Here is a 24,804-nt window from a genome sequence, read left to right on the forward strand (position 1 = left end):
TCGTTTCTGAAAGTATTTGTATGGAGTGTAGCCATGTATGGAAGTGAAACATGGACGATAAATAGTTTGGACAAGAATAGAATAGAAGTTTTCGAAATGTGGTGGTACAGAAGAATGCTGAAGATTAGTTGGGTAGATCACATAACTAATGAGGAGGTATTGAATAGGACTGGGGAGAAGAGGAGTTTGTGGCACAACTTGACGAGAAGAAGTGATCGGTTGGTAGGACATGTTCTGAGGCATCAAGGGATCACCAATTTAGTATTGGAGAGCAGCGTGGAGGGTAAAAATCGTAGAGGGAGACCAAGAGATGAATACACTAAACAGATTCAGAAGGATGTAGGTTGCAGTAGTTACTGGGAGATGAAGAAGCTTGCACAGAATAGAGTAGCATGGAGAGCTGCATCAAACCAGTCTCAGGACTGAAGACCACAACAACAACAACATTGTCTGCTTCGATTTCTACACATGCCGACTACAGACGTTATTTGCAAAATATATATACATAAATATTGCACAAACACATAAATGAAAACGATTATATCCTTTTTTTACAGACTGTACTTAATAGACAACGGTGCATACAGAAATGGAATAATAATTATAATACAGATAAATGTTTCTTTTTTCACATATATTACACCGATTTTGCTAATTATTGCCAGGAGACATCACAAGGTTAATCCCAATTGTGATCGTTTTAATATCATTCACTCAGCTGCAATGCGGGTCTTTTAGCGCACAAGACCAGGATCTTGTGTTACCGGATACTACAGAACTCAGTCTTCACTTACACTTGATACCGCACATAAAAATAAGCATGATCATAACCAATTGGTGTTAATGATTGTTGGCAGAAAACAAAAACTGAATTACAACAGCAGGAGCGAGGACAGCAGCTGACGTACCGTGTTCAATGACTGTCGTGTTGTCGCATGCACTAAGCTTTGCTCAATTAACTATATGCGTCTATACCTCAGTAATTGTTACATACACTCCTGGAAATGGAAGAAAGGACACATTGACACCGGTGTGTCAGACCCACCATACTTGCTCCGGACACTGCGAGAGGGCTGTACAAGCAATGATCACACGCACGGCACAGCGGACACACCAGGAACCGCGGTGTTGGCCGTCGAATGGCGCTAGCTGCGCAGCATTTGTGCACCGCCGCCGTCAGTGTCAGCCAGTTTGCCGTGGCATACGGAGCTCCATCGCAGTCTTTAACACTGGTAGCATGCCGCGACAGCGTGGACGTGAACCGTATGTGCAGTTGACGGACTTTGAGCGAGGGCGTATAGTGGGCATGCGGGAGGCCGGGTGGACGTACCGCCGAATTGCTCAATACGTGGGGCGTGAGGTCTCCACAGTACATCGATGTTGTCGCCAGTGGTCGGCGGAAGGTGCACGTGCCCGTCGACCTGGGACCGGACCGCAGCGACGCACGGATGCACGCCAAGACCGTAGGATCCTACGCAGTGCCGTAGGGGACCGCACCGCCACTTCCAAGCAAATTAGGGACACTGTTGCTCCTGGGGTATCGGCGAGGACCATTCGCAACCGTCTCCATGAAGCTGGGCTACGGTCCCGCACACCGTTAGGCCGTCTTCCGCTTACGCCCCAACATCGTGCAGCCCGCCTCCAGTGGTGTCGCGACAGGCGTGAATGGAGGGACGAATGGAGACGTGTCGTCTTCAGCGATGAGAGTCGCTTCTACCTTGGTGCCAATGATGGTCGTATGCGTGTTTGGCGCCGTGCAGGTGAGCGCCACAATCAGGACTGCATACGACCGAGGCACACAGGGCCAACACCCGGCATCATGGTGTGGGGAGCGATCTCCTACACTGGCCGTACACCACTAGTGTTCGTCGAGGGGACACTGAATAGTGCACGGTACATCCAAACCGTCATCGAACCCATCGTTCTACCATTCCTAGACCGGCAAGGGTACTTGCTGTTCCAACAGGACAATCCACGTCCGCATGTATCCCGTGCCACCCAACGTGCTCTAGAAGGTGTAAGTCAACAACCCTGGCCAGCAAGATCTCCGGATCTGTCCCCCATTGAGCATGTTTGGGACTGGATGAAGCGTCGTCTCACGCGGTCTGCACGTCCAGCACGAACGCTGGTCCAACTGAGGCGCCAGGTGGAAATGGCATGGCAAGCCGTTCCACAGGACTACATCCAGCATCTCTACGATCGTCTCCATGGGAGAATAGCAGCCTGCATTGCTGCGAAAGGTGGATATACACGGTACTAGTGCCGACATTGTGCATGCTCTGTTGCCTGTGTCTATGTGCCTGTGGTTCTGTCAGTGTGATCATGTGATGTATCTGACCCCAGGAATGTGTCAATAAAGTTTCCCCTTCCTGGGACAATGAATTCACGGTGTTCTTATTTCAATTTCCAGGAGTGTATTAAGATGAAAATCAGTCACAGTCAAAATAACTTCACCACCTTACCGAACGTTACTTTTTCACGGTCTTGTGCACATTTAGCCAAAAAGCAAAGCTCAGTTTGTAACATTGCGGGAGCGCAACTGCCGGTCATCCGTACTGCTGCCCTGTCTAACCGCTTAGTCCCCATCAATAGCGTGCTGTGCGCTCCTTCTCCCCCACTAAACCGCTTGTGACGTCAGCCCCCATCTCTGCCCTTAAAACCGACACATTTTATCTTATACTTCCCCTGTTGCTTTCTGCGCAAATACACTTTTGATTTATACTCCTCTGCAAATTTTACTCTGGCTCTCTGCTCTAATTTAAAGTTTTTTCAAATGAACTACTTTTTCACCCTTCAGCAGCCTCTGTCCACCTTCTCCATCCCCAAGAGGTGTCCGCCTGTGGATGCTGCGCCGTGTTTCTAAGCTACCCCTGGCTTTTCTGTGTCCTTCTGCCTTCACGTTCTGAAAGTCACCGTGCTGGCCTACCACGCCCGACTCGGCTCTTTTCGTAACCCTTCGGCACGCCGTGTGTGTCTGCCATGCAGCTGCATTCGAATCGGCGCTCGCTTAGTTAAAAAAAGGCTAAACTTTCGTTTTATTCCTCGAACAACATTTGGATTTCTTTCTGAAGCCACCTCATATTCTTAGGTATCACATGAAGTTCTTACAACTATCGCTTATCTGAAGTGTGGTCATTCGTGCATAGCAGTCTGTTACATTTCCTAAGTGTCCTGCCAGTAAAACGCAGTCTTTGGTTAGCCTTCCCCACAACATTTTCTGTGTGTTCCTTCCAATTTAACTTGTTCATAATGGTAATGCCTAGGTATTTAGTTGAATTTAAAGCATTTAGATTTGATTGATTTATCGTGTAACCAAAGTTTAACGGATTCCTTTTAGCACTCAGGTGGGCGACCTCACACTTTTCGTTGTTTAGGGTCAACTGCCAATTTTCGCACCACACAGATATCTTTTCTAAATCGTTTTGCATTTTTTTTTATCTTCTGATGACTACTAGTCCATAAACGAGAGCGTCATCTGCAAACAACCTAAGACAGCTGCTCCGATTGTCTCTTAAAACGTTTATGTAGATAAGGAACAGCACAGGGCCTATAACACTACTTTGGGAAACGCCAGAAATCACTTCTGTTTCACTCGATGACTTTCCGTCAATTACCACGATCTGTGACCTCTTTGACAGGAAATCACGAATCCAGTCACCTAACTGAGACGTTATTCCATAAGCACGTAATTTCACTACAAGCCGCTTGTGTGGTAGAGTGTCAAAAGCCTTCTGGGAATCTAGAAATACGGAAAGAATTTGAAATTCCTTGTCAATAGCACTCGACACTTCGTGTATATAAAGAGCTGGTTGTGTTTCACAAGAACGATGTTTTCTAAATCCCTATTGACTGTCTATCAATAGACTGTTCTCTTCGAGGTAATGCATAATGTACGAATACAACATATGTTCGAAAATCCTGCTGCATATCGATATTGACGAGTGGAACTTCCTGGCAGATTAAAACTATGTGCCGGGCCGAGACTCGAACTCGGGACATTTTCCTTACGCGGGCAAGTGCTCTGCCATCTGAGCTACCCAAGCACGACTCACGCCCCGTTCTCACAGCTTTACTTCTGCCAGTATCTCGTCTCCTACCTTCCAAACTTTACAGAAGCTCTCCTGCGAACCTTGCAGAACTAGCATTCCTGAAAGAAAGTATATTGCGGAGACATGAATTAGCCACAGCCTGGGGGATGTTTCCAGAATGAGGTTTTCACTCTTCGGCGGAGTGTGCACTGATCTGAAGCCGGCACGGTACCTCAGCGTGTTCGGTCGGGGAGCTGGTTGGCCTCTGTAACAAAAAAACTGAGTTGAAGGATCAACAAACGAACTTTAACCAATGTCATGTGGCGTCCGCAGCGACCAAACCCAACGATCAACAACGGACAAAAATACAAAAAAAAAAAAGATGGTAGAGCATTTCCCCCCGAAAGGTAAAGGTCCCGAGTTCGAGTCTCGGTCCGGCACAAAGTTTTAATCTGCCAGGAAGTTTCATATCAGCGCACACTCCGCTGCAAAGTGAAAATCTCATTCTGGATTAATGACATGGGCCTGTAATTCAGTGGATTACTTCTACTACCCTTTTTGAATATTGGCGTGACCTGTGCAACTTTCCGGTCTTTGGTTACGATCTTTCGCCGAGTGAACGGTTGTATATGATTGTTAAGTATGTAGCTATTGTATCAGCATACTCTGAAAGGAACTTAACTGGTACACAGTCTGGACCAGAAGACTTGCTTTTGTTAAGTGATTTAAGTTGCTTCACTACTCCCAGGATATCTACTTCTACGTTACTCATGTTGGCGGTTGTTCTTGATTCCAGTTCTGGAATATTTACTTCGTCTTCTTTGGTGAAGGAATTTCGGAAGGCTGTGTTTAGTAAACCTGCTTTGGCAGCACTGTGCCGTCGATAGTATTTCCATTGCTATCGCGCAGAGAAGGCATTGATTGTGTCTTGCCGCTAGGTTATTTCACATACGGCCAGAATCTCTTTCGATTTTCTGCCAGATTTCGAGACAAAGTTTCGTCGTGGAAATTATTATAAGTATCTCGCATTGAAGTCCGCGCTAAATTTCGAGCTTGTGCAACAGATAGGTAATCTTGGAGGTATTGCGTCGGTTTAAATTTGGCATGTTTTTTTTCTGCAGACTCTGCAATAATGTTCTGACCCGTTTTGTGTACCAAAGAGCATCAGCTCCGTCGTTTGGTTGAAATCTCTCAATTGCTACCTATACAATTTCTCTGAATTCATGCCACATCTGGTCTACACTTACATGGTTAATTTGGAAGGAGTGGAGATTGTCTCTCAGGAAGGCGTCAAGTGAATTTTTATCTGCTTTTTCGAATAGGTATATTTTTTTGGTTATTTTTAGAGAATTAGGGGCTTAAAATATTCGATCTCGCTACGACAACCCTATGTTCACTAATACCTGTCTCCGTTTTGATGCTCTTTATTAGCTCGAGATTATTTGTTGCTAAGAGGTCAAGTGTGTTTCCACGACCGTTTACAATTCGAGTGGGCTCATGAACTAACTGCTCGAAATAATTTTCAGAGAATGCGTTCAGCAAGTTATCCGAATAAAATGCAGCGAAATTGGGTTGAGAGCGTCTTGACAGTGATAGCAGAATCCCCAGACCAAATAGTCATCCAGACTCTCGAAAACTAAGTCCATTTCGTGATCACAATCCACGAAATATTCGCCAGTTCAAAATAATTCGGAGTACATTATGACGATTTAAAATTAACACACCCGAGATACTCTGCTGATAATTCCGTAATACAATGGGAAAATGTTAAAAGTTCTGCTTTGGAGCACATTGAGAGCTCGCGTTAATTAAAGTCTCTTCGAAAGTTAAAGTATTCCAGCAGTCACTCACTGCCCAGAATCTGTCAAACATAGCCGGCCGGTGTGGCCGTGCGGTTCTAAGCGCTTCAGTTTGGAACCGCGTGACCGCTACGGTCGCAGGTTCGAATCCTGCCTCGGGCATGGATGTGTGTGATGTCATTAGGTTAGTTAGGTTTAAGTAGTTCTAAGTTCTAGGGGACTGATGACCTCAGTAGTTAAGTCCCATAGTGCTCAGAGCCATTTGAACCATTCTGTCAAACAATTAAATAACACACATTACCACAGGCGGGTCTGCCTTCTTCAAGGACTCCCTAAAAGTTTCTTAAATCGCCCCTCGAGTGCACCTATTCGAAATGTGTCCTTCTCTACTTGACTCCAGCAGTGTTCTCCCACTGCCTGCTACTCCATTGGCTGAAAGCCTCCCCACCAAAAATACATCGTTCTTATGTTCTCCAGACATAGTTTTGAACAAACGTCACCACTTTCCAGACTAAACTAATCTATTACAGTAACACTTAAATAAAGAAATGTTATAAACATTCGGTAATACTCAGACCATTCACAATAAATTTAAGTAAATGTTTGTTCATAAATAAATAAGCCAGCATTTTTGTGCAAGAGTGCCTACTTTAAATGACCAAAAAATGTTAAATATTGTCTGAACATTTATGTTCGCTTGATAGAAGCGCCTTTTGGTACTCTTTTCAATGGTAGTGTCAGTGAACATATTCAACTGACCACTTTTAAATTACAATGGCTTTTAATATCAGTCGTAATCAGCACTGAAATAAAGTAATTTGCAAAATAGTACAAACACTACAGATACATCATAAATCCACAAATAAATTAGATACAGACTAGTAACTTTCAGGGATGATAGTTGTAGTACAATGATGTCATCTGAGATATCGTTTTTTTGAAATTGCATGGAGTGTTTAAAACTTGTTTATTCCAAGGTTCATAATGAAAATATTTTTCTGTAGTTTAAGATATTAAAAATATTATTGTTTATGTGGATGCAACTCTTTTTCTGAGATCACCAATATATTGAGATTTAATTTATTGTGTAGCTGTGATTAATTATAGATTAAGGACTGTAAGAAGCAGTATTTCAGACTGTCTCATACTCCGCCATTTCTAGTGCATCTCCTGCATCAATAACCGTCATTGACATTTGATTTATTATATAACTGTGATTAGTTATAGATTAAGGGCCGTAAGAAGCAGTATTTCAGATTGTCTCATACTCCGCCATTTCTGGTGCATCTCCTGCACAAACGCCATGCAACCAATAACCGTCGAGATTCGCAGCTTTTGGGATGTACCCATTTCCAGCTACTTGCTGACTGCCTTTGTATTCGGGCCGACCGGCAAGATTCTCTCTTGTTTATGGCCCTGGGGCCGCCCACAGATCTTCAGTTGCACAAACAAATTCACCTCACCTCGTAAGAAATCTAGGCAGCGAAATAACTCACTTACGTACGCAAAACATTAACCTTACACAACAATCTGTAGTCTGCAGGGCAAGTCTGTTAGCCAGATTTGAGCAATACCTTCTAGACGTAGTGATTTGACACACTACGGTTTCTGCCGAATGGCGAACTGCTCTCTGCTATGGTTACTGTAAACTCGTCACATGTTCCGACTATGTGCTGGATCTGATAGCTATTTGCACCTATGATTTCCGTGCTGCAAAAACATTTTTGCGTAAATAAGTGTGTATCAAAGATGTTTGAAGAAATGGTTTCTTTCATAAATGAACTGCGTGTTATATGAGGAAAATAAAATTTTCATTTTTTTCCTGCAATTTTTCACACTGCAACCTTTCCTACTCGATTTTGAAAGAAGAATTCGCTAAAATATATGATTTTTTTTTTTTTTTTTTTTTTTTTTTTGCATGTCGTAAGTGGACATCTTAGTTTCATAATAAACACCTTACCCTGCGATTGCTTAACATAATCATTGTGAAATCACACAGCATTACTCATGCACAGATTCACAATGTTGCTTTGATAATGTGTCACTGTGAGTAATTAATCGTTTATTATTTTAGGCCATACATCAGAACGTACGAAATGTAGCTGAAGATTCGAAAAAGTTTTTAAAGTTGAAAAAATAGTGATATCTATCTCGTTTCATGAGTTAGGAGATGTGATATGAAAATGTCTAATAGCATGCACAATTGCAAAACAACTATTGGCTTCCTCTGTATCAAACGAAGATAACTGCAAATGTTTATTTGCATTAGTGCTTTTGTTATCGGCAATACCAACAGAAGTGGAGGAAAACGGTTTCTAGCGATGGTCCAATGTCCATATGTATGTGGGTACTGGTGCAGGGTCTGAAGTTTTGAGCGTTATCCAGACTGAGGTGACTGGCAGTTACGGCCAGCAAACAGATAAGCAGGCTGAGGCTGTGCAAATTCTGCGATGATGGGTTATTGGAACAATGATTGTTTTTTGAGTGCTGCTTTTCGGCAAGTGCTGACTCGTAATACACAGACAAGGCTAGGACCTCCTAGTTGACACTGCAATCAGTGTAAATATTGTGGTGGCACAGGCTGATTTGTAGTACGTGTCACAGGCCATAGGTCACATGCGATCGGATGCGTCCGCTCCACACTAAACAAAATTTGTGATAGTTTGCATGCTGGAGATGTTAACATAAAATTCGAGAGCGTTTAAGTATCAGAAGTTTAATTATAACACTTAACTGAATGCATTGTTATGGATTGCTGTATTGACTACTCAGTCGTTTGTACCGTAAAATGTCATGATGAACTTTTTAATTATTTTCAGGAATTGTTTATCGAATTACAGGCTTTATGTATCGAATATAGCAGCACAGAGAAGCAGGTGCACTGTTTAGTACCTGCTGCAACATTTCATTAGTGACATCGTAAAATCTACACATGGTCTGTTGGGGGAATGAATGTCGCTCATGGAATGTATACTATCTTATATCATCAGCTTTTGACAATATAGCTTGTAATAACTGATGCTTTAGTTGAAATATATAGAAGGTATTTTCAAAGCACACTTTGTTAGGATGTGTAAGTAATGACGTTATCTTACTGCAATCTTAAGCACCTACTTCAATCGCTCTTATATTTTATAACATTAGCAGCTCACTCCACCTTTTACTTGTCACTGATTGTGCAATCATCTACCACATATTCAGTGTGAAGAGGTTGTTTCATCCACCCTACCTTGATAATGACAATAGCAAGCAATTGACTTTATAGATAGAGGAAAAACATCACTTATATTGCTGCTGTTGTTTTATTTACTGCACACAGATACATTATATCTCTTGCATGTAGCTGAACAAATGAATATGATGAAATATGGCCATAGCTCTGTGCCCCTATCAATTATGGTACAGTCATACGTATTATTTCATAAGCACAACATGAGCCAAAATGCTGGGCAGCAACCTCTTTCGCTGGTTGTATACTGTGACGTCCAAGCTCCACCAAATTCTTCCACAAGTTCTCATAGAAACTACGTATGTATGGCTGGCTGCCAACTGATGCATTCAACACCACCCTGAATAATGTCACTTTAATAAACGTGTTAGTAAGCCTCTCCAATAATAGTGTTCGGCTACTGTTGGTCTTCATATAATTGCTTGTCTTGGAATCAGGCTAATAAATCTCCTCACATATTTTACATATTTCCACTCAGTAACATTCTACAGAATAATTTTCTGTGGTAATTCATCAGTTATAATGAAAATATTGATTGCACAAAAGCAAGCAGTAAGAATAATGTGCGGTGTTTACCCACAGTCACCCTGTAGATACATCTTAGGGGAGTTAAGTATTTTAACTGCACCTTCGCAATATATGCAACCACCAATGAGATTCGTTGCAAGTAATCCATCTCAATTCGGGAAGAATATCGAAGTGCGTATTTGTTACATTAGAAGAAAAAGATGCTTATTACTCTTTAATAAGGTTGCCAGTGGCACAAAGAGGATTTAAATACGCATCAACAAAAATTTTTGATCAAATGCACAATAGCTTAAAATCATTTATTCTATACAACTCATGCTATTCCATAGACGAATTTTTATTTAAAAACTGGTAACCCGCTAAAGAAGTAGTTTTAAGTGTAGTTGCATGAGTGGAACTGAAAAATAACATGTTAATTAATGCTAAGTTCAGATCAGTGTTCTATTTAGGAACTTGACGGAAATTGAAACTAGCCATGTATACACATCGTGTAAACCGAATCGTTCCACACAAGATCAACAAAAAAATCGTTCAGTGAAGGAACATGTAATCAACTAAGTTACTGTGAAACAGGTCTTACTGTCGTTTCCACAGCTTTATATATGGCGATCCAAACATTTTGATGCTACAGTCATAGAGGTCACAGTCGGTTATAAAATGACAACTCTGGGAGAAAGAACTGGTTAGAAAGAAATACTTAGCTTTTTTATTACCTTAAACACCATTTGACACCAGCTTAATCTCATACCCACACCAATGAAGGCCACCAGTTTCGAAACAAGCATTACAATGGGGCTTAAAATTCTGCATAATTCTCTCAGATATCCCTGTAATCTGTCATGCAGACCGCTATCGACAAGCTTCACCTCACTTTCTACTACATGTACGATATCGTATAATTCCATTGTGGAAATCCATAGGAGGGAGTTACGAGGGTCGTGGGTAACCTCCACTTCTGTTCCAGCGGTGAGGGTATCTGTTCCACATGTGCCCATTGCATTAATGTGGCATCGTAATGGTGCACCATCGTGTTGACACTGCACCCTCTTGTAGTGAACAGAAGATATGAAGTCCAACAACTGAGGCGGTACATCTCGAATGGACATCACATACACGCACCACTGAAGTGGTAACAGCTGTATGGTCCTGCAAATTAATATTTTGCAATTCAAGCCGACGTGCTGATAAAGAAGGATTTCTGTTGATCCAGGAAGAGCGAGGCACACTGTTAAGCAAATAAATTATAAATCCATTTATGACTTGACACCCTGAGTGCAGAACTTAGGCTCACAATCGGATTTGAAACAATATCTTTGGCTCGAAAATTATTACCTAGGGGTCGAACACCAACCAGAGAGAAACAATTTTCTTCTTTAAATTAAAATTCTCAAAGTTTGTTTGCAGAACTTGTTAACTGGAGCATTAAATGAATGTACGTAGATGGAGACAGTCTGAACGATTAAACTAGATTTCACTCTAGTTCATAGTTTCAAATGGAAATGTTTGCTCCTTTTGTCACGATGCCTGACGAAAAATTTACACTGACGTCTCTCAGAAAATTTATAGGTGTTGACTATGTGGATATATATCCTCTAAAAACTAACAAGACCAGCTTGTATGTACTGTGTCCCCACATGAAGTTCTCAGTCATCTGTTTCTCAGAAAAAAGTGCCATTTTTCATTCCCAAATAACAAAACCCGTTCGACTCTTCCATCCTGTGCGTTCTATCAGTACCACAGCTATCGAACCTGTCACTGGCTGTCACTTTCACTGCCTCCATTGCAGCGTCTCTAGTGAGTTTTCTCAATACAATGCAAAATTTACCATTTGCGGGCGTATTAGGTGTTTTTACATAGATGACATCTTCTATGAAGCACTCTAAAACGCACATTAATTTGATGTTACACAACATATAAATATTCAAGTATTCCTTATATGATCTTAAGTTGATAGTGTGGTGTCACCGCCAGACACCACACTTGCTAGGTGGTAGCTTTTAAATCGGCCGCGGTCCGCTAGTATACGACGGACCCGCGTGTCGCCATTGTCAGTGATTGCAGACCGAGCGCCGCCACACGGCAGGTCTAGTGAGACGAACTAGCACTCGTCCCAGTTGTACAGCAGACTTTGCTAGCGATGCTACATTGACAAATACGCTCTCATTTGCCGAGACGATAGTTGCATAGCCTTCAGCTACGTCATTTGCTACGACCTAGCAAGGCGCTATAGCATTTGATAATTATTATTATGAAGCCTGTACAGTAACGAGAGATGTTCACCAATTGTGGATTAAAGTTAAGTATTCTACCAGTTACTCTTGTTTTGCTAGTCTTATTTCTCTGACCTGTTCCAGACCTCACGCCAGCCTGCGTGAGCTTAATCGCATGCCTTTCGGCTTCCTCCAAACTCCGTGAATTGGCTCCTGCCAATTCACAACAGATAGTTTTTAGCAGCACTGAATTTTTCTTTCCATGACTTCCAACGTAAAATACAAGAAATTACAAACATAATCTGCAAACTGCAATCTATGGCACCACTGATGATTTGTTTTGTCTGTACAATTTCTTCATCTTAGGATTATAGCTGTGCAAGAAATCAGCATGAGTTTTACTTTAATGTGATGGGTGTGGGAAGGTTGAAATTTCTCGTCACAATATAGAAACGTCATCTTTTACAATTTTCCGTATTTTATAGCTCTCGAGCACATTGTTAATAAATTATGTGCACAGTAATCGACGTCTAAAGTGGGGACGGTGGTGAAGGGTAGTCTGGGCTACTTTCTATGACGGGCATAGTCTCGGCCAGTGAGAAGTGAGTGCGGCCTCGTGGCTTAATGAATAGACGGCGTTCAAATAGGACGAAGAGAGACGGACAGACTGGCTGGTGGTTCTTGTCCGGCGCTGGCTGCGTGGCTGTGTGTGCAGCGCTGTGCTGACACGTTCTTGGGTATTGGAGATTGATGTGCAAACTTGCCGTGAGATTGCCTTCTGCGTACTCTTATTTCGAATTATGGACTACAGTGAGTTAAAGCCTAGTCCTGCACAGCACAGAACATTAATTAAGTGCAAAACGAGCCATTAGGAATAGTAGGATTTAACATGCTTTATACTGTGAGATTCAGTCTCTATTCACGTGGGATAGAACTCTCATTCTCAATCGTATATCCGAATCGTAGGCGAGAGAAGGGAATCACATTCGCATTCGTCCAACTATTCTTGATATTTTCGTAGGATCCTTGAATAATTAGTGGGTAAATTCTTTAGTACGTACAGGGCTATTACAAATGATTGATGCGATTTCATAAATTCACTGTAGCTCCATTCATTGACATATGGCCACGACACACTACAGATACGTAGAAAAAACTCATAAAGTTTTGTTCGGCTGAAGCAGGTTTCTGCCGCCAGAGCGCTCGAGAGCGCAGTTAGACAAAATGGCGACAGGAGCCGAGAAAGCGTATGTCGTGCTTGAAATGCACTCACATCAGTCAGTCATAACAGTGCAACGACATTTCAGGACGAAGTGCAACAAAGATCCACCAACTGCTAACTCCATACGGCGATGGTATGCGCAGTTTAAAGCTTCTGGATGCCTCTGTAAGGGGAAATCAACGGGTCGGCCTGCAGTGAACGAAGAAACGTGCGGGCAAGTTTCACGCGTAGCCCGCGGAAGTCGACGAATAAAGCAAGCAGGGAGCTAAACGTACCACAGCCGACAGTTTGGAAAATCTTACGGAAAAGGCTAAAGCAGAAGCATTTCTTAAACAGGAGATTGAAAAACCGATGGATCGCCGGCCGCGGTGGTCTAGCGGTTCTGGCGCTGCAGTCCGGAACCGCGGGACTGCTACGGTCGCAGGTTCGAATCCTGCCTCGGGCATGGGTGTGTGTGATGTCCTTAGGTTAGTTAGGTTTAAGTAGTTCTAAGTTCTAGGGGACTTATGACCTAAGATGTTGAGTTCCATAGTGCTCAGAGCCATTTGAACCATTTGAACCGATGGATCGGTCGTGCTGGAGATCATGATCAACAATTCATGTCACGGCCTCCACGCTCTCGCGACTTAACCCCATGCGATTTCTTTCTGTGGGGTTATGTGAAAGATTCAGTGTTTAATCCTCCTCTACCAAGAAACGTGCCAGAACTGCGAGCTCGCATCAACGATGCTTTCGAACTCATTGATGGGGACATGCTGCGCCGAGTGTGGGAGGAACTTGATTATCGGTTTGATGTCTGCTGAATCACTAAAGGGGCACATATCGAACATTTGTGAATGCCTAAAAAAAAACTTTTTGAGTTTTTGTATGTGTGTGCAAAGCATTGTGAAAAAATCTCAAATAATAAAGTTATTGTAGAGCTGTGAAATCGCTTCAATCATTTGTAATAACCCTGTATATGGTGGCACAGACTGCCATGTAGTTCTTGTATGAACACTTGTGTTTTTCCCTGTACTATTAGCTCAATGAACAACGACCCATGAGCCGTTCTCTGGCTCGGGTTGGTGCTGTTGTAGGTTTCCGTCCTCTGTTGGAGGCCAGACTGTATCGTTTAGTTGACATGGTTGCGGTTGTTTGTCTTCTTCTTGTGTTGACTGGCGCCGCTTGGTTTCGCAAGTGTTGCCTGTCCGCTAGTGGCATCGATATGTAGTAACTATGGCACTATCTTTGGGGTGACGTCGTTGTTCTTCCTTGTCGTGTGAGTGAGCAGTTCGGTTGGGGATGCAGGAGGAGCCAGGTCTGCGCAGAGCGGGAACACGCCGGGACCATTGGCAGCGCACATGGACTGCCGGATCGAAGGGCTGTGGTCACGAGGGTACACGACCTCGTCGAAACCGGATCCTGCAAGTTTTAAGTTGAGTGCATTTCAATTCGAGTAGACAAACCTCCACCACTGTGAAATCTCGCGATTCTCCAGTGACTTGGTTTCGTGTTGCTGCTCATAGTGTCGCCGAGGCAAAGAGCAGCGAATGGAGTGCTTCGGGTAGGCGGATCTGATTAGCTTTCTTGGGCTTCTAATTACTATTTTCTACCTTCAGCTTGTTGCAGTTGTTAAGTTCAACCAGCGGTATTTTCCTGCCTGGTGGCCGCTAACGCCCCAGTTACCTGCCCTGGGGGTTAGTGTATGTAACGGCAGTGCCTTGCGACTGCCGTCCAGTGAGGTGTGTAAGTTTGACAGCTCTCTTGATTGTAGGTTGGTTGGCGATTCTTCTACCTTGGTGGCAGTGATTCATTTCTTGTTCCGGGCACTCTAAGTACAGTATTCTGCGGGTGGAGTTCAGACCGCCGGTTCCGGCTTTGGAGTATTTTTACATCTTTGCATTTGGTTTATTGGACGTCAGGTAGCCTCACTAAGATTATCATCAGTCACTCGTTAGACTGCCACTAGTCCGAGTCACCATCGTGTGGTGTGAATGCAACACTTGGCTGCCTTTCTCATCGCTCGCGAAAGTGTTTTTGGCCTGATCTACTCACAGGCTGAATCCTGGAGCAACGTCTGTGACTGGCCCTTGTGTTTTTTTTATTGTGTTATTATTTTATTATTGTATTACCAAGTTACCGCCGTTTGTCTCACATGTTTGGTGATCAGTTGCTTGTCCTTTTGAATTAACCTTGTTATTATATTTGCTGTTTTATTGTATGTTGTTAATTTTTTTTAATAATTGTCATTCTTGGCGTTAAAGACCTTCAGCCTTGAGTGTGGTTACTTGTCTTAAAATTCTAATTGCGACCACTTTGGCTTGTTTTCAAAACATTATTTGCTGTGTCTGTATTTTATGTATGTTTGTTAATTTTTTTAATAATTGCCATTCTTGGCGTTTAAGGCCTTCAGCCGTGAAACAATTCTTAATTTATTGCCAATAAGGCCTTCAGCCATGAGTGTTGTTACTTGTCTTAAAACATTCATTTGGCAATTGTGTTTTTGCAGCGAGCTTTAAGACCTTGGTCACTCGTCTTTTACATTTTAATAACTATAATTGTAAGTTGCAGCAAGTTTAATCAATTCTTACTTTATTGCCGTTAAGGCCTTCAGCCGTGAAACAATTACTAAGTTATTGCCATTATTTTAATTTATTGTTGATTTTAAATAAATTGAGTGCGATTAAAAGAAAAGCCAACCAATAGTAACTGATTACGGCCCTGTCCACAATCGTAACCAAATCCTGCCTTCCCTAACTACCAGGTTTCAACCAAACAGGTCGATTAGGGGGGAAAAATCGTGTAGTCGCATATTTTTGTACAATGCTAAGGGAGTGTCATGAACAACATACTAAAAATCCTTACCCGAAGGTTGTAGCGTGTGGGTGGGGTGGGGGATATGGACGGGTTTAAAAGTCCCTTTTTCAGTTTTTTATATTTTATATTTTTTAATAACTCAAAAACGTGGCCCCTAGTGAAAGTATGTCCCAGTACAAAATTAAATGACATTAAATTTCCTTAAAAAAAAGGCCCTATTCATTTTTTCTCAACGACTAATGATTTTCACACTGCAGGAAAAGTAGTGTTTTAATTGTATAAAATTAATGTTTATTGAAAATATGTCCCAGTAAAAAATTAAATGACATTAAATTTCCTACAAAAAAGGCCCTATTCATTTTTCCTCAACGACTAATGATTTTCATATTGCAGGAAGAGTAGTGTTTTAATCGTATAAAATTAATGTTTATTGTTAAATGAAGTAATTTAAGAACAAATATTAAATGTGTGTACCACATCTAAGTGCCGTAGATTCTTATTAAGCTGTAAATTGTGTTCTGGGGGTGTAGCAGGTTGAAGTGGAGAGGGGTGCAGGGTATGCACATGAGGAAATGCTAATCGCTGTACTGTGGTCATGCACCTCCCTCTTCCATAGGTCAGCAAACTGAAGACGAACAGTCGATTCCCCACCCCCTCTACTTCACTATTTCACAGAAGGAACTACAGGGTGTTTCATGAAGTCAGACCGACCCTTCTACAGCTCGACTTATGAATCACTGGTGACGCAGTGCGAGTGTTAACACTATATGGAAAACAATTTGGGTTACTAATAATGCATATCAGATCAGCATGTACTGGACATGGTGGCATCACAGTCCAAGTGAAGTAGCTTATTACTGACCCACTGCCCACTAAAAGAGACATCTTCAACCACACCTTAACCACAAATGTTTCTCCCGAGGCCTGAAAACAGGGACTATTTAAGCTGTTGCATAAAGATAACTGACGACCTTAAACTTGCCGTGGATGCTCAAGTGCCAACTAGTATGTGCTTCTTAGACTTCAGCAAGCCTTTGACACAGTCGACCATGGCATTTTACTTGCCAGACTTATTAGCCTAAATTTCTCGCCAAGTGCAGTGCAATGGTTTTCCTCGTACCTGACGTCTCGTCAACAGTGCGTCATGTCCGGCAGTTTAAAGTCACAGCGGAGGCAGTCCACTGGGGGCTGAACCGCACAATAACCCTAGGTTCGGTGTGGGGCGGCGGTGGGGTGGGTGGACTGCTGTGGCCTGTTATGCAGTTGGGAACCACTGAGGGCTACGGCGAAACGAAGCCTCTCCGTCGTTTCTAGATCCCCGGTTTCGTAACAAATATCATGACGATTCGAGCTGTCGTCTCATCCATGATCCTGTTGCAAAGTGCGAACGCTAACCACTTGGCCACACTGACTTCGTGCAACCGGCACCTTCGCACAGATACATCAGTTACATAATAGACGCTTAAAACTTCTCTTGCGATTTTCTCGGAATAGTCAGAGTAGTTCACGTAACTACTTGTATATTATGTTGTATTAATGACCTACTAAAGGTGTACAAAGTTTGAAGTAGATCCGTGATCCCATCGTCGCGGCCTCCCCTTGTCAGATCATTTTAAAACTACTTACTGACCCACTGTCCGACAGAAAGCTTCAGCGTTGTCCACCACTTAGATATATGTCCTAAACATTATACAAATACAGGGTTACATAACGTTGTTAGTCAATGTTAGGTTTCATGGAGGACTAATTGAATGACCTAATATCACCAAACCTGAAACACAGAAATCTGCACAGCGCATTTTTCATTACTGTTTATACATAGAAAATCAAACTTATTGACCCACTGTAGTGGTCATACGACATGGTTACAGCAATGAAAATATTACATTTTATTTAATATGAACGAATTAAAATACGGGGCGTTCAAAAAGTCTCTCCGCAGTGCCGTTTGATTGTTAACCGCGCGTGCCGTATGCTGCAGTGAATATACCGAAATGAAACTCTGTGAAATACAAATTATTAATTTATTGAAGATTCATTTTTCCTTACAAATTTTCACATTAAATGCTGAAAGTGTCCCCCCTGTTGTTGAATACACAATTCAATTCGTCTAATCATGTTTCCAAACACAAACTGTAACATTTCTTCTGTAACAGAAGCAGTGAAAGTGGATATTGCAGTTTTCAGTCCATCGATGGATTTTGGACGGTTTTTATAGACAGTTGCTTTCGCTGAACCCCAGAAGAATAAGTCAGGGGGTGTTAGGTCAAGCGATCTTGGAGGTCAAAGTCCCTGTAAAATTATGCGATCACCAAAAAAATCAGCAAGCAGTGGTATTGAAACGCGAGCTGTATGCGCGGTTGCGTCTTGTTGAAAATAACCGTTCAGTATTTCACTTAACACAAGTTCTCCTGTGAATGGATACAGAATATCACTACAGTGTCGTTGTGCGTTTATTGTTTCGTTGAAAAATATGGGACCCACAATCCGACGTCTAGAAATTGCAATCCAAATTCGTACTTTCACAGAATGAAGTGGTTCCTCATGAATACACAACGGATTTACAGTACTCCACGTACGAGAATTTTGCAAGTTCATGAACCCGGATAAATGAAACCACGCCTCACCAGTGAAAAGCGTTTCATTAAGAATATCCCTTCCGTTATGTTGAACGAAATTTCTGAACCATTGACAATAATGCAGTTTCTTGCCATGATCAGTATTTTTCAGTTCTTGCACGGCTGTCACTTTGTATGGGAAAAGTTCTAATTTTTTCCTTACAGCTGTGTGGGCCGTTCCGACACTAACATCGATTTCCTGGGCGAGTTTTCTTACTGACTTGTCCGGACTCATGGATATTTAATCGGAAATATCGAGTAGTTTATCCTCAGACAAAACGCTAGTACGACCACTTCTCGATGCATCTGTCACTGAACCCGTACTTCGAAATTTGTTTGTCAAATCTCGCACAGTACCGCGATGTGGGAATGATGACTCCGGGAAAACTGAATTAAATGTTTGACCAACTGAAACTGTGTATTTACGGCTAGCTTTGAACACTTGTTCGACTAAAAACACACGTTCTTCAATGGTTAGCATTTTAACAGTGGCATAAACGAAACAAACGAACAAAGGAACTAAACTTAAACGTTCACGTTAACACGTAACGACGCACACCAACGATGCTGCTGGCGCTGGCTGAGATATACGAAACAGTGGAATGTTGGGAGAGCCCACTTGAAGGGAAGTAACCCAGGCAGGCGAACAGTCATACGGCACTGCGGAGAAACTTTCTGAACACCCCGTATTATCTTATTGCTACTTGCATTTGCAACACGGACTAATTCCAAACAGGAACCCCCAGTTAACATGAGATCAGTTGGCTTGATTGTTATTAAATTGTCATTTATTTACGCAGATATCTCCAGTCTCTAATGAGTTGTAGCCTCTTCTGGATGAGCAGTAGGTTCTTGAAAATTCACGCTATCTGTGTCTTTCTCGATGTGTCCTGCGCAGCTGAGGCTGTTGACTGTCCTCTGCACTCTTCTCAAGGGTGTAATTGTATTCCTCACGGACGGTACCACATTCTCGGTTTGCTTTCACTCACATTCCCTCGCTTGTTATCGCCACTTATCCGGCCCATTTAAATTTAAGTTCCTGAACGCGTTGTTCGACAGCACTGCCTTCGTTCACTGCACGAATATCGTCAGATCTTTTGCGAATTTTTCTACAGGGGTTGGACAAAAAAACAGACACACTTCGCGATTTGCGTGTTTAAACATAAATACGGAAGCTGGAAAAGTCTGCAGGTTGCGCTGTTGTATTTTCCAACGGAAGGCACTTGATCAATGTTCTCAATACGTTCCAAGTGTCAGTTGTGATGAAAACAGTGTTCTGTGTAGTTGTGAGTGCTATATGTCGGAGCGATGTGAAATCGAACGTGGGCAAATCGTTAGTGCTCGTATGTTGTGCAGCCGGAGGGTTCGGTGTTTCAGGAGGCACCATGTCGAAGCTTTATACGGCATGTGGGAAGTGTAAAAACATCATCCGCTAAGCTACAACGTGGACGGAAGTCTGTGTTGAGTAATAATGACAGACGGCCGTTGCCGAGAATCGTGTCGAAAAATTAGCGATAGACAACTGCAGAAGTCACTCCAGAACTGAATGTCGCACTGTGGAACCCTGTCAGCCCCAAAACAACACGAACGGATATCCATTGGCTGTCTATTATGTACACTCCTGGAAATTGAAATAAGAACACCGTGAATTCATTGTCCCAGGAAGGGGAAACTTTATTGACACATTCCTGGGGTCAGATACATCACATGATCACACTGACAGAACCACAGGCACATAGACACAGACAACAGAGCATGCACAATGTCGGCACTAGTACAGTGTATATCCGCCTTTCGCAGCAATGCAGGCTGCTATTCTCCCATGGAGACGATCGTAGGGATGCTGGATGTAGTCCTGTGGAACGGCTTGCCATGCCATTTCCACCTGGCGCCTCAGTTGGACCAGCGTTCGTGCTGGACGTGCAGACCGCGTGAGACGACGCTTCATCCAGTCCTAAACATGCTCAATGGGGGACAGATCCGGAGATCTTGCTGGCCAGGGTAGTTGACTTAAACCTTCTAGAGCACGTTGGGTGGCACGGGATACATGCGGACGTGCATTGTCCTGTTGGAACAGCAAGTTCCCTTGCCGGTCTAGGAATGGTAGAACGATGGGTTCGATGACGGTTTGGATGTACCGTGCACTATTCAGTGTCCCCTCGACGATCACCAGTGGTGTACGGCCAGTGTAGGAGATCGCTCCCCACACCATGGTGCCGGGTGTTGGCCCTGTGTGCCTCGGTCGTATGCACCCCTGATTGTGGCGCTCACCTGCACGGCGCCAAACACGCATACGACCATCATTGGCACCAAGGCAGAAGCGACTCTCATCGCTGAAGACGACACGTCTCCATTCGTCCCTCCATTCACGCCTGTCGCGACACCACTGGAGGCGGGCTGCACGATGTTGGGGCGTGAGCGGAAGACGGCCTAACGGTGTGCGGGACCGTAGCCCAGCTTCATGGAGACGGTTACGAATGGTCCTCGCCGATACCCCAGGAGCAACAGTGTCCCTAATTTGCTGGGAAGTGGCGGTGCGGTCCCCTACGGCACTGCGTAGGATACTACGGTCTTGGCGTGCATCCGTGCGTCGCTGCGGTCCGGTCCCAGGTCGACGGGCACGTGCACCTTCCGCCGACCACTGGCGACAACATCGATGTACTGTGGAGACCTCACGCCCCACGTGTTGAGCAATTCGGCGGTACGTCCACCCGGCCTCCCGCATGCCCACTATACGCCCTCGCTCAAAGTCCGTCAACTGCACATACGGTTCACGTCCACGCTGTCGCGGCATGCTACCAGTGTTAAAGACTGCGATGGAGCTCCGTATGCCACGGCAAACTGGCTGACACTGACGGCGGCGGTGCACAAATGCTGCGCAGCTAGCGCCATTCGACGGCCAACACCGCGGTTCCTGGTGTGTCCGCTGTGCCGTGCGTGTGATCATTGCTTGTACAGCCCTCTCGCAGTGTCCGGAGCAAGTATGGTGGGTCTGACACACCGGTGTCAATGTGTTCTTTTTTCCATTTCCAGGAGTGTATTACAGGACGAGGTGGAATTCCAAAATCACAATCAGTGATGCAAACGCCTGCAACACAAAAAACATGCAGTCGAAGCCACGAGGGTTGCCCAGAAAGTAATGCACCGCATATTTTCTTCAACAATTCTTTATTGAACATAATGAGAATCACACAAACACGAAAGAATGGTGTTTTATCTACACGCCCTGTTTTTACACGTGATCTCCATCCCATTCTATAGCCTTCCTCCAGCGCGAAACAAGGGCGTGTATGCCCTGTCGGTACCAATCCTTGTCCTGGTCGCGAAGCGAGTGCTTCACTATGCGAATCGCCGCCTGATCGTCCTTAAAAATGTCTTCCACGAATGGGTATCATTTACTGATGAATTACATCATCATCTCGCTGCAGCGTGTCAGATGTGAGAGCCGAGGATGGTCTCCCCCAATCGCTGCAAAACGTGGAGCGCCGCCGAACCGCCTTCTGATGACCTCACCCTCCGTGCCTAGCGACTAACTGCAGTTCTCTCGGCAGCAGATTCTCCATAGACGTTGCACAAGCGTTAGTGAATATTCCCCACAGTTTGTTTCACTGCAGTGAGAAATTCAGTGATGGTACGTTGCTTGTAACGTACATCACCTACAGACGCCATTTTGAAACTGTCCTGCAGCTACGCTATCTGTCGGAAGTGACGGAAACTTGGCGCGCTCACTCAGGAGGCTTCAAATAATACACACGTAACGCTTCGCATTCGTAGCATTGTTTTCGTCTGAGAAAAAAAAAAAAAAAGAAATGCGCTGCGTTCCTTTTGCGCAACTCTCGTATAAAACCTGAACAGCTGAGCGGTGGAAGAAACTCACTCGGTCAGATGAATCTCGTTGCACAATATTTCCAACTTAAGGCTGACTTTACATCCCAAAAGTGAAACATGGCGGGGATCCGGTGATAATTTGGGTAGCCATATCGTGGTATTCCATGGACTCCATGTTTGGTATGTAAAACCACATTACTTCCACGGATTATGCGACCATTTTGGCTAGTCGGATTCATCCCATGGTACAATGTTTGTTCACTAATGTTGATGATGTGTTCCAGGACTGGTTTTGTGAACACGAGGATGTGTTACCCTATCTACACTGGTCGCCACATTCACCAGGTCTTAGTATTACTGAGCTTTTGTGTTCTGCTTTGGAGAGAAGGGTGCATGATTGCTATCCGCTCCGTCACCTGAACTTATCACTATTTTGCACGAATAATGGTATAATATTCCCTTGGAAACAACACAGAATCTGTATTTATACGTTTCGAAATGGCCAGAAGCTATTATTGAATGCCAACGGTTTTCCTGCACTGTATTAGGTATGGTAACGTGTTGGGTTTTTGGTATTTCCATATTTATCTACCCCCAGCAGACAATCTCTATGCCTCCAGAATGAGATTTTCACTCTGCAGCGGAGTGCGCGCTGATATGAAACTTCCTGGCCGATTAAAACTGTGTGCCGGACCGATACTCGAACTCGGGACCTTTGCCTTTCGCGGGCAAGTGCTCTACCAACTGAGCTACCCAAGCACGACTCACGCCCCATCCTCACGACTTTACTTCTGCCAGTACCTCGTCTCGTACCTTCCAAACTTTACAGAAGCTCTCCTGCGAACCTTGCAGAACTAGCACTCCTGAAAGAAAGGATATTGTGGAGACATGGCTTAGCCACAGCCTGGGGGATGTTTCCAGAATGAGATTTTCACTCTGCAGCGGAGTGTGCGCTGATATGAAACTTCCTGACAGATTAAAACTGTGTGCCGGACCGAGACTCGAACTCGGGACCTTTGCCTTTCGCGGGCAAGTGCTCTACCAACTGAGCTACCCAAGCACGACTCACGCCCCATCCTCACGACTTTACTTCTGCCAGTACCTCGTCTCCTACCTTCCAAACTTTACAGAAGCTCTCCTGCGCACCTTGCAGAACTAGCACTCCTGAAAGAAAGGATATTGTGGAGACATGGCTTAGCCACAGCCTGGGGGATGTTTCCAGAATGAGATTTTCACTCCGAAGTGGAGTGTGCGCTGTTATGAAACTTGTGAGGACGGGGCGTGAGTCGTGCTTGGGTAGCTCAGTTGGTAGAGCACTTGCCCGCGAAAGGCAAAGGTCCCGAGTTCGAGTCTCGGTCCGGCACACAGTTTTATTCTGTCAGGAAGTTTCATATCAGCCCCCACTCCGCTGCAGAGTGAAAATCTCATTCTGGAAACATCCCCCAGGCTGTGGCTAAGCCATGTCTCCACAATATCCTTTCTTTCAGGAGTGCTTGTTCTGTAAGGTTCGCAGGAGAGCTTCTGTAAAGGTTGGAAGGTAGGAGACGAGGTACTGGCAGAAGTAAAGTTGTGAGGACGGGGCGTGAGTCGTGCTTGGGTAGCTCAGTTGGTAGAGCACTTGCCCGCGAAAGGCAAAGGTCCCGAGTTCGAGTCTCGGTCCGCACGCAGTTTTAATCGGCCAGGAAGTTTCAATCTCTATGCCTATCCGCGCAGTTCCTCCCTTTATCAAATTCACTAAGTTTTACAGGCGAGAGTTAAATCAGCAAGAAAACGCTGGTTGTATTTTCTAGTACGCTGGCATTGTGGACTTGATGATAATCAAGATTTTTCAACTTGACCTCCACCCTACTTTTGTATGGCGGAAAATCTCAGGCTTAATGTCGCTTCTACAGTTAAACAGCCACTACGTATACATACCCTTTAATTGTCTACATATACATATATACTCCGCTAGCCACCAAGCGGTATGTGGTGGAGGGCACAAATCGCGCCAAAGTCAAAAGTTGGTGGTAATAATATATGCTCTACATCCTCGGTGAAGATTGGATTTCGGAATTTAGAGAGCAGCCCCTTCTGTTTTGCGCGCCGTCTATCAGCAAGTGTGTCTCACTTCAAACTTTCTATGAGATTTGTAACGCTCTCGCTATAGCTAAATGTACCAGTCACGAATCTTGCCGCTCTTCTTTGGACCTTCTCAATCTCTTGAATCAGACCCAACTGGTAAGGGTCCCATATAGACGAACAATACTCTAAGACTGGACAAACTAACGTATTGTAAGCTATTTCCTTTGTTGAAGGACTGCATCGCTTCAGGATGCTACCAATAAACCGCAATCTAGATTTCGCCGTACCCGTTACTTGTGTAATCTGATCATTCCATTTGAGATACTCTGATTCGACTATCACGTTTCCACTCTCCGCCGACTACTGAATATCGTTTTCGACTTCAGGATATCCCTCAGGTGACCGATTTCTCCACTTTTTTTCCTACGAGGCTGAAAACCAGAGCTTGCAGTTTTCTCAGGTCACGAGCTAGGAGTAAAGCA

At 43.9% G+C, this 24,804-nt stretch overlaps 1 non-coding gene across 1 annotated transcript; it reads left to right on the top strand.

Annotated features, from left to right (window-relative positions):
• The first annotated feature begins 23,847 nt into the window (after positions 1-23,847).
• Trnas-cga (transfer RNA serine (anticodon CGA)) lies at positions 23,848-23,923 on the top strand. Its single transcript has one exon. It is a non-coding gene; the product is annotated as a tRNA-Ser (tRNA).
• Positions 23,924-24,804: the final 881 nt, after the last annotated feature.

This window comes from Schistocerca cancellata, chromosome 2 (genome assembly GCF_023864275.1).
Source record: "Schistocerca cancellata isolate TAMUIC-IGC-003103 chromosome 2, iqSchCanc2.1, whole genome shotgun sequence".
NCBI classification, from domain to species: Eukaryota; Metazoa; Arthropoda; class Insecta; order Orthoptera; family Acrididae; genus Schistocerca; species Schistocerca cancellata.